Source organism: Anopheles nili, chromosome X (assembly GCF_943737925.1).
Source record: "Anopheles nili chromosome X, idAnoNiliSN_F5_01, whole genome shotgun sequence".
In the NCBI taxonomy this organism is placed as follows: Eukaryota; Metazoa; Arthropoda; class Insecta; order Diptera; family Culicidae; genus Anopheles; species Anopheles nili.
Genome location: NC_071293.1, coordinates 14435379 through 14446921, shown reverse-complemented (window position 1 = coordinate 14446921; position 11543 = coordinate 14435379). Strand labels below are relative to the sequence as shown.

The window sequence follows — 11543 nt, the reverse complement described above, 5'->3', positions numbered from 1 at the left end:
GACGCTAAGGACGCCATACAATACCGATACAGAGCGTGAAGCTGTTAACGCGTCGCCGCCACCGGCCTTTGCGTTTACCGACTCTTTGCGCTACGACGCGCAAGTCGGCCCGTCATCGGCTCAGCACAGCGAAGCAGAACGGCGTGGTACCACTGGGAGAAGGACAACCGTACCCTCCCAGGGTGAACGTGATCTTCGGCGTGCCCTGGAAGACATGGAGATCGAGCATCTTCGGGAGCGAAACCGCTTGATCCAATCCTTCGAAGCAACGGATCACCAGAGAAGGACTCACCCGCCATCACGTACCAACGCCACCGTGGACAAGGGTTGCGACGAACGGTGCCACTGCGAGGAGGACGGCAAATGGCGCTGCGAGGCCCGTTGCGGCCGGCCATTCGTGAAACGCGGCAAAACGGCTCTGGCAGCCGGTTGCTACGAGAATCCCTCCAAAACGGACGAGTGCTGTGCCACGCTAATCTGCCCTTCAGAGCGGTTCACCGATGGACGTGTCGAACCGACGCCCGTCTCGGAGGAACCGACCACCGCCAAGGCGATCGTGACGAGCTGCATCTACAAGAACCGCTCGTACGACATCAACGAACGGATGGAGATCGGTTGCGAGCAGATCTGTACCTGCAACAGCGATGGTGAGATGGAGTGTGCTCCACGCTGTGCTCCACTTAACTCGACCCGCCCAGAACAGTGCGTCGTCCTGCCTGACCCACACGATCCTTGCTGTAAGCGCGAGTTCTGCGATGTCACGCTGGACGACCACGAGCAGAGCAGCGGTGTGATGATGATGATGGCACCGGCTTCATCTTCATCGTCACCTTCGACGACGGTGGTGCCGGAACGGGATGGAAAAACACCCGGACCGGAAGCTGACCACCGGTCCACCGGATGTGAGTTCAAAGGCCGCACGTACCAGCTGAATGATCAGTTCCACGACGAGTGCAACGCGCTGTGTCTGTGTACGGAGGCTGGTGTGCACTGTGCCAAGATCGAGTGCCCGTCTGAGTTTGGGTTGGACGTGCTGGATCCGCACTGCCTCAAGTGGGGTCCGGATCCGGCCACATTCCGTGCGATCGCACCCCGCTGTTGCCCGGAGCGGATGCGTTGCATCGACAATGGGACGTGCGAGTATAAGGGTCAGTTCTTCGATAACTGGTCGGATATACCGAGCAATTTGACGGGTTGCGAGCAGCACTGTTACTGTGATACCGGCATCGTCGAATGTCGACCGGCGTGTCCTGCCGTGCCAGCGACGCCACCTTCTCATCTACCGTGTAGCCCACGGAACGCCCGGTTGATGCCGATTCCGGGTGAAGAATGCTGCCAGCACTGGACTTGCAGTGTCAACACCGATAACGGTCTGGCCAGCGGCAGCGACGTGTTGAAGCCGCTGCTTATGCCGGGCACGATCGGGCAATTCCTGCCAACGAAACCGCCTCGCACGGACGCGAAACCCCCACCGGACGCGCCCGGGAAGGAACCGACGCCCTTCTACCCGACGGTGGACGGAAAACCACCGAAGGTACCGCAGGACAAACCCCACAAAAAGTACACCAAGGAGGACGCCGGTAAGAAGGATCACTTCAACAACATCTTCGGTGGCGCCCAACCTGAGGAGCCCGAGCTGGACGATGGCAAGTACGATTACGGCAGCTACGAGGACGCGATGAAACCGGCCACGCTCGGTGTGCAACGTCCCGGTCCGCCCGGGTACTATGGGCCGGAAATCAAGCCCCACTACGGTGCTGATTTTCACCCGTATCTGCACCCGGCTTCGGCAGGCGTCCAACCGGCCGGACAACCCGTTCCGACGGCACCCGGTCAGCCGGGACTACATCCTGGCCAGCATCAGGCGAGTGCGCTCGATAAGCAGCTGTTGAACGTGCTGGGACCAAACGGACCGGGTAGTTTACCGCCCAACATCCGCATCGAGCAGCTGCTGCAGCACATCCACGGGCAGGATCCGAATCTGCCACCGCAAGGACCTCCATTGTTGCATGGCCAGAGCCTCCCGAATGGGCCGCCCTTTGGGCCGGTTGGATCGCAACCATCGACGGGCAACGGCATCAACTACAACCAGTACGGTGCCGGCACACCCGCTGGTGGGCTAGCGTTCTCCGGACTGCAAGTCGACCTGAAAGTGCTCGCCCTGGACGCGATCGATGCGAACACTGTGCGTGTCATTTTCCTCGTGCCGCAGGTGTACGTGGGACTGCATGGTCGCGTTGAGCTGCGATACACGCGCACTCGCAACAACGACACCGCCACATGGCAATCGCAGGTGTTCGCACCACCGGACGATCTGATCGCGACACCACAGCTCGAGTTCGAGCTGCCAGGACTGAACGCCAACACGGAGTATCGCGTGAAGATCACGCTTATCCTGCGAGACGTCAACTCGCAACCGTCTAGTCAGATCTACACCGTCCGTACGCCCTCGGATCGCGTGATCACGCCACCACCCGCGATCGGTTCCGGACACTTCCCGCACATGAGCCACCCAACGAACTTTCTCAAGGAGATCATCCAGGATCCGGAGCTGTGAGCTGCCGAGGTGAACGCGACTTGGGCGAAGATCGCATGGCGCAAGCTGGATGATGAGGAGCTCGATTACGTGGACGGTATACAGCTACGGTACCGTGAGATCGACAGTGTCGTGTACCATGCGACCCCACTCATCCACCGGGCGTTGAGTGAATACACCGTGGAGGGTTTGCAGCCACAAACGCGTTACGAGGTGGGCATTTTCTTCATACCGTTTCCGGGTCACGGTGAAGAGGTGCGGGCTGGTGACATGCTACCGATCACCACCGCCGAGCGGATCGACGTGTACGGATTCGAGATGGTGGTGAACGCCAGCAAGATCAAAGCCACCAGCGTCGAGGTGAGCTGGTTGGGTGTGCCCTACCCTGAGGACAAGTACATCAAAGGACCGAGCTTTCTATGGCAGACGGAAAAGGAATGGCCAACTTCATCGACGCTACCGCATGATACGACGGAAGAACTACGCCGCAACCTCCTGCATCATTCCAGCACTAAATCACTTATTCAGATCGACCGATTCTCTAATTGGAACAGGCTGCTCAGATCTGTTGGATACGTTATTCGGTTTTCGAATAATTGTATGCACAGAAGAAACGGGAAAAAGACCACGACAGGACCGCTCACTAAGGGAAGAATAGTGGCTGTCGTCAGAGCCGCCGACGGACAGGTAAGGCGAGCAACTGTGCAGACCGCTAGCGGATTGATGGAACGACCTGCAACAAAAATAGCGGTGTTGGAAGTACGGAAGTAGACCGAGGATAGGCACGGTACAACCAAGCTTACCAAAGTAGACGGACTGATAAGGCGATAGGGAGTGCTGCCGAATTGTTTATCGAACAGATTGCGCACTTGAAACAGGGTAAATTGCCCATCCGAGCAAAGTACCGGGTGGGAGAATGTTACAGACAATTCGGCGCGTGTTTGTTTGTTTACCTGACGTAACGGCACTGACAGGTAGGAGACAGGATAAGAGTGCCGTTACCGAAGGGACAGGGAAACATCGCAGAGATGACGCGGTAAAAAACGGCCATCGCGAGGAGGCCATTGGATTTGAACGGATTTCAACGGAAAAACGCCAGAGAGAGGACGTGAATTTTTTTAACACCATCGCACCATCGCACCATCGCACCGCGCGCGTTTAAAGAACGACCCAACCGAATTAACTTGAATAAAGTGTTAGTGGAATCAGTTAAAAGAACACGTCAGTAGAATTTATTATTACGAACTTTAAGTTGGAGCCGAACTCCAACAACCATTGTCATTACTGTGCTCATGTAGACTGTGATCACCAATGTATTGGCGATACATTGGCTCCCTACCGACTTTTGCATTGAAGTCCCCCAAGATGATTTTGAGGTCATGCTTAGGGCACTTATCAATGATTTTTGCGAGGCGGCCGTAGAAAAGGTCCTTCTCCTCTTCGTCTTTGTCTTCGCTAGGGGCGTGGACGTTTATGAGGCTAATGTTGAAGAATTTGCCTCGGATGCGCAGGGTGCATAGCCTATCGTCTATAGCCTTGAAGTCGATGACCTCGGATTTCAGCCGCGGACCTACGGCGAAACCCGTTCCGAGCATATGGTGGCGGTCGTGGCAGCTGTAGTACAAGTGGTACCGTTTTTCACCACGTCTGCTTAGCACACCATTCCCTAGCGCTCGTATTTCTTGTAGTGCTACAAGGTCCATGTTCAGTGTGGCTAGGGCGTCATCTAGTTGCTTCAAGGCTCCGGCTCTGTGCAGAATGCGTACGTTCCATGAGCCCATTATCAATTGGGGGCGTTGAAGGGGTCGGTTGCCGTTGAGTCCAGTTCGAATATTCTCCTTAGTGCTTTCCGTAGTCATAGTTTCCTCGAGGCAGGGTGACTGGCCCAGCGCTCGAGCCCCCAGTACCTCTGGAGGGCCTCGGAGCAGTTAAGTTTAGCGTCTGGCTGTCCCCCCGACGTTCAGACAGCCCGGTTACCCGCGCTGCCCACCCCCTCCTGTTTAGCCATGCGCCACCATCCGCCCAAGGGGTTGGAACCAGCCCGTTTACCCAAGCTTAGATATACGATGATACATGTTACCGCTCTGCACGTCGAGGACGTGACGGAAAAGGAGTTGGAAAGGAGAGCCTGTGTAGCCTTCTAGAGGCGTCGGATCCTAACCCATTAACAGAGCAACAACAGAAACTCTTATTTACCCTATTCAAAGATTATCCGAACAATTTGTATACTCGACACTTTCAATCAAAACAAATCACGATTCGTAACAAGAGTGTAGTTATCGATTTATCTAATTTATTGAACAATGAAAGTTTTTAACGATTTCCACACATCAAATAGAAGAATCAGAGCTGCGTTTCATTATGAATTTGATCATTTTCAAGAACCAATAAATCTTCGATCCGAAGAACACAAAACAAAAAAATTGAGGAATGTTGCGAGGTTACTAAAGCAGTACAAAAGTCAAATACACTATAACGCGAAAATGGCATCAGTTTCCCGTAAATTATAAAAAAACACTACTAAGTAAACTATAATCTTTGTATTATTTACGACCCGGTAAAGCTGTATGAATCATAAATTGCCTTGATAAATATCTTTAATCAAAAATTTTTTTTGGTTACGCTTACCGTTCATTGAGGTTATATTAGTGAAAGATTCAACTCCATAAGTTTTTCAATTGCACTTAAATGGGCCTAAACCGAGTTTACGAACTAGGCAAAACGTTGCTAATTTTATAACGTAATCATTCCACCGAAAGCTGGTCAATGAGACTATCGTACAGCTCATATAACACAACATTGTAGGGGCTTCTTTATTGTCGTTCCCTTAAACTTACTTCAAATATTCTTCCGCACTTTGATTAGAGGTCATGTATGTGAGTGCTTCTAACTATAAATGTTCAGTAAAGTTCCATTATATAGTGCAGCAAGATAGCCGATGCGTTGGCGTGCGGCCCTAACGCACGAAAGTATCGGGGTCGAATCACGCCTGTGGCTCCTCCGAACGCAGGACTAACTATCCAGCTACGACTAATTAAAACATCATGAAAGCCTTGGCTAAGCATAGTAAGGTAAGCCATGTCAGTACGACGTGCTCTCCGTTGTGAGTGGGCCAGTAAATAATAAGAAGGAGAAGAACATTTGAAAGATGTTGTTGGGAAAAAGAACACCCTTTACATGGCTTAATATTAACAAGAGAAACTGTTTGTTACATTATTGCAATCGACGAGTGGAGAAATTGCACTGGACAAGATTAAAATTTATTTTATAAAACATTTTACCGTTATTAGTCATAAATCGATCATTTTCATAATAATAAAAAATGCTTTGTCAATTGGTAGGGTTTGTCCATTTTAAATGCAAAATTTAATGTCTCTAAAGCGCTTAATTAAGGTTCTGTAAGGGGGTGGATCCGACGCCTCCTGAAGGCTACTATAGGCTCCCCAACTCCTACTCAATACGTCCGCGACATACAGAACGGTAACTTGTCGTCTAAATATCCAAGCTTGGGTACACGGGGAAACCCACCCCCTTGGGCGGATGGTCGACAAGGCTGAATTGAGAGGGGGATTGGACTGCTACCTGCTAGTAGTTCATCCCGAGCGTCTGTTCTCCATGTTAGGAGCGGCTCGAACCAGCGTCTGTTCCCCATGTCAGGGGCGGCTTTTTACTCTGTCTTGGCATCCTACGAGACGTAAAACAACTAGGATGCGTTGTTCCACCGACGAGATAGGAGGCGGGGGGAGAGGCCTTGCAAGCCACCCCCTGTAAAAATGCAACGAATAGTCACCAACTAGAAAACCCGATATGGACCAATCATGCCAGACCCCCGCAACGGAAAAAGGATTACGATTGGAAACTCGGTACATGGAACTGCCTCTGGAACTGTCTCTTACCTCTCCCGGGAGTACCAAAATTCTCGCAGAGGAAGTGAGAGTCCGCGGCTTCGAGATAGTAGCACTTCAAGAGGTCCGCTGGAAGGGAGTCTCGGAGCGCCGGTACAGTAGCAATTGCATGATCTACCAGAGTGGTGGAGACAAGCACGAGCTCGGTACGGCGTTCCTTGTTATGGGTGCTATGAGAAAACGTGTGATCGGATGGTGGCCAATCAATGACAGGATGTGCAGGTTGAGGATACGTGGACGTTTCTTCAACCTGAGTATAATTAATGTGCACAGCCCGCACCTTGGGAGCAGCGATGACGACAAGGACGCTTTTTATACGCAGCTGGAGAGGGAGTACGATCGCTGCCCACAACACGATATAAAGACCGTCATCGGAGACCTCAATGCTTAGGTCGGGCGAGAGGAGACCTAGAAACCAACGATTGGAAGCTTTAGTGTCCACCAGCTGACCAACGACAACGGCCTCCGGCTCATTAACTTCGCTTCCTCGAGACACATGAACATCCGTAGCACCTTCTTTCAGCTCAAACCTCGATTCAGCTACACCTAGAGGTCACACAACAGACGTATTCTCAAATAGACCACGTTATAATAGGCGGAAAGCACTTCTCGGACATCATCGATGTATGAACGTACAGGGGCGCAAACGTCGACTCGGACCACTTCCTGGTCATGGTCAAGCTACGGCAGAAGCTCTGCGCTGCCAACACACTGCGTCACCAGCCTACCCCATGCCTAAGCACGGATCGGCTGCTAACACCCTCTGTTGCTGAGGGCTACGCGTCAGCGCTTGGGGAAGCGCTACCGGACAATGACGCGACTGCCACAATGTCCCTCGACTGCCACAATGCCCACTGGCATATGGTGGAGCGAGTAATCAGCAGCACAGCCGAGCAGACACCAGGCCATAAGCCACGATGCCAGAAGTGGTTCGATGACGAGTGCAGGCGGGCACTATCCGAGAAGAACGCAGCGCGCGCCCAAATGCTACAGCGCGAAACCCGTCAGAACGTGGAACACTACAAACGACTGCGAACGCAGCAAACCCGGATCTTCGAGAACAAAAAGCGTCGCTTCGAGGAGTCGGACGAACAACTCATGACGCAGCTATCTCAGTCGGGGAAATCTCGCCAGTTCTATAAGATGTTGAAGAAGACACAAGGCGGCTTCACGCCAAACGTCGCAATGTGTCGAGACGAGGAGGGCAACATTCTTACGGACGAGCGAGAGGTGATCGAAAGGTGGATGTGCTTCTTCAACGGGCACCTGAACGGACCGGAATTAGGGGAGTCCAACAGCAGTGCAAGCAGAATCGAGCAGCACATTAGCCTGGAGACAGATGACGATGTGCTCCCACCATCCTTGGATGAAGTTATTAGTACCATCAAGCAGCTGAAACATAACAAAGCAGCTGGCAGCGATGGTCTGGTGGCAGAACTACTCAAGGTGGGTTCGTTAGTACTTGCGTCAATATGAACCAGCTAATTGGGAAAATCTGGGAGCAGGAAAGGATACCAGAGAACTGGAAGCTGGGTGTCATTCGTCCAGTGTACAAGAAGGGTGACAGAATGGACTGTGCCAACTTTCGAACCATCACAGTCCTTAATGCTGCCTACAAAATCCTATCCCAGATACTCTTCTGCAGACTCGCACCCCTTACTAAAGATTTCGTCGGAAGCTATTAAGCTGGGTTTGTTGGAGGCAAATCCACCACCGACCAGATCTTCACTCTACGGCAGATCCTCCAGAAATGCCGAGAGCACCAGATCCCTACGCACCACCTATTCATCGACTTCAAGGCGGCCTACGATACCATAGATCGGACTGAGCTATGGAACACCATGCAGCAGTACGGTTTCCCTGGGAATTCCCTGGGTTCCGTTTCCCTGGGTGGATGGGGGTGCTGTGCAAGGTGAGGGTGTCGAACATGCTGTCGGATCCGTTCGAATCTCACCGGAGTCTGAGGCAAGGTGATGGGCTCTCCTGTCTCTTATTCAACATCGCTCTGGAAGGTGTCATGAGAAGCGCGGACTTCGACATCCGTGGCACGATTTTCACCCGCTCCCTCCAATTCCTAGGCTTCGCGGATCATCATCGACATCATCGGGCGGAACACTAGGACGGTGTGCGAGGCGTACACCCGACTAAAACGCGAGGCCGCAAGAATTGGACTAATGATCAATGCGACAAAAACGAAGTACCTTCTCGTCGGGGGCTCTGACAGTGACAGAGCCAGGCTGGGGAGCAGTGTATCAGTGGATGGCGACGAACTTGAGGTAGTAGAGGAGTTCTGCTACCTCGGCACTGTCGTTACTCCGGACAACAACATAAGTTGCGAAATCCGGAGGCGCATTGTTCAGGGGAATCGTGCCTACCATGGGCTCCACAAACTCCTGAGGTCCAGGTGGCTTCTCCCACGCACGAATTGTGCCATTTACCGCACGCTGATTAAACCGGTCGTTCTCGATGAGCATGAATCCTGGACTCTGCTCACGGAGGACGTCAACGCACTCGCAGTCTTCGAGCGGCGCGTGCTCCGGTCTATCTTTGGCGATGCGTGTGAGCAGGGCGTGTGGAGGAGAAGAATGAACCACAAGCTAGCTGAGCTGTATGGCGAGCTGGAGATCCTGACGGTGGCGAAGGCCGGCAGAACTCGGTGGTTGGGGCATGTCATGAGGATGCCGGACTCATGCCCCACCAAGAAGGTGCTCGCCAGCCACCCGTTCGGCACGAGGCGCAGAGGAGCTCATTGTGCTCGGTGGATGGACCAAGTGATGCAGAACCTGCGGGATAATGGATGCAACCGGCGATGGAGAGCTGCAGCCATGGACCTAGCTACCTGGAAAGCGATTGGAGACCAGGCCATGTCACCAAGACGTGCTCAATTCTGATCGGGCCAGCAAAAAACAAGAAGAAAGCGCTTAATTCTACGGCAGAACGTTTTGTACAATATTTCACACATTTTGTTTTTTTTTTTTCAAAATTGATTGCATTACTCAAATCTACCACATTTTGTATAGGAATAAAATTTTGATTTATTTATAATATTGTGAAAAATTTTCTAACTGAGCCATGTTGATATTGTTATATGTTCAATGATTAAAGTAACAGATTGATTGTTTAAAAATAAACTTACAGAGAATTTCTTGAACCTGGTGCTCCTTGTGAAATCAATATTGACGGCCGGACCATGGAAAAAGTACAGCAAGGATTGAAATACCCATCACGATTTTCTTTCGACGCGGCTGCTGAGCACATTTACACATTGTTGCTTAAAAAAGACTGCTATCCACGATTTGTTCGTTCAGACCATTACAAAAACTTAATGGGTAGTGCAATACAGCCGTCATTGAAAAAAAGATTTTTTGGATTTGGAGGTGGTGTAAAAAAAAAAAGCACAATGGCAACATCGATGGTGCAAACACCATTAGTAATACAGGTAAGATTTAAATTAGATTCTTTTTATGGTCAGTACATATCATTTCATGTACATATCAATATATATATATATATATATATATATATATATATATATATATATATATATATATATATATATATATAAATATATATATATATATATATATATATATATATATATATATATATATATATATATATATATATATATATATATATATATATATATATATATATATATATATATATATATATATATATATATATATATATATATATATCTGGCCCCTGGAAGGCTACACAGACTCTCCTTTCCAACTCCTTTTCCGTCACGTCCTCGACGTGCAGAGCGGTAACATGTATCATCGTATATCTAAGCTTGGGTAAACGGGCTGGTTCCAACCCCTTGGGCGGATGGTGGCGCATGGCTATACAGGAGTGGGGTGGACAGTGCGGGTAACCGGGCTGTCTGAACGTCGGGGGGACAGCCAGACGCTAAACTTAACTGCTCAGAGGCCCTCCAGAGGTACTGGGGGCTCGAGCGCGGGTCCAGTCACCCTGCCTCGAGTAAGAATACGACTACAGAAAGCAACAAGGAGAATTTTCGAACTGGACTCAACGGTAGCCGACCCCTTCAACGCCCCCAATTGATAATGGGCTCATGGAACGTACGCATTCTGCACAGAGCCGGAGCCTTGAAGCAACTAGATGACGCCCTAGCCACACTGAACATGGACCTTGTAGCACTACAAGAAATACGATGGCTAGGGAATGGTGTACTAAGCAGACGTGGTGAAAAACGGTACCACTTGTTCTACAGCTGCCACGACCGCCACCATATGCTCGGAACGGGTTTCGCCGTAGGTCCGCGGCTGAAATCCGAGGTCATCGACTTCAAGGCTATAGACGATAGGCTATGCACCCTGCGCATTCTTCAACATCAGCCTCATAAACGTTCACGCCCCTACCGAAGACAAAGACGAAGAGGAGAAGGACCTTTTCTACGGCCGCCTCGCAAAAATCATTGATAAGTGCCCTAAGCATGACCTCAAAATCATCTTGGGGGACTTCAATGCAAAAGTCGGTAGGGAGCCAATGTACCGCCAATACATTGGTGACCACAGTCTACATGAGCACAGTAACGACAATGGTAATAGATTGGTCCAGCAGCAAGTTATCTGGTTGTGGGAAGTACCAAGTTTGCGCGTCGGGACATCCACAAAGTTACTTGGGTGTCCCCAGATGGAGCCACCTCCAACCAGATCGACCACGTGCTGATAAGCCGCCGAAGACAGTCGAGCCTGTTAAACGTCAGAACCTATAGAGGAGCCAACATCGATTCCGATCACTATCTGGTTGGCTTAGTGATACGTTGCAGAATCGCCCGTCCCCGTGTCAAAGGGGATGTGGGAAAAATGCAGGCCCGGCTCAACACGGACTCCATAAAGGACGCTAAAGTCCAACAGGCATTCGAATCCGCTTTAGGTGAGTCTCTATTACCAGCAACTCCATACGACAATACGAGCGAACGGTGGAGCGCTCCATAAACCAGGATAGTGAACTGTGCAAAATCCACATTACCACCACGTCGGGGCAACACCAAATCTGGCTGGTTCGACGACGAATGTAGACTTGTGACGGAACGTAAGAACTGCGCATACCGAGCAATGCAGCAGCGGCAT

General features: G+C 50.8%; 1 pseudogene; it reads left to right on the top strand.

Annotated features, from left to right (window-relative positions):
- The first annotated feature begins 214 nt into the window (after window positions 1-214).
- Window positions 215-11543, top strand: part of LOC128729035 (putative epidermal cell surface receptor) — an 81209-nt pseudogene continuing 69880 nt past the window's right edge.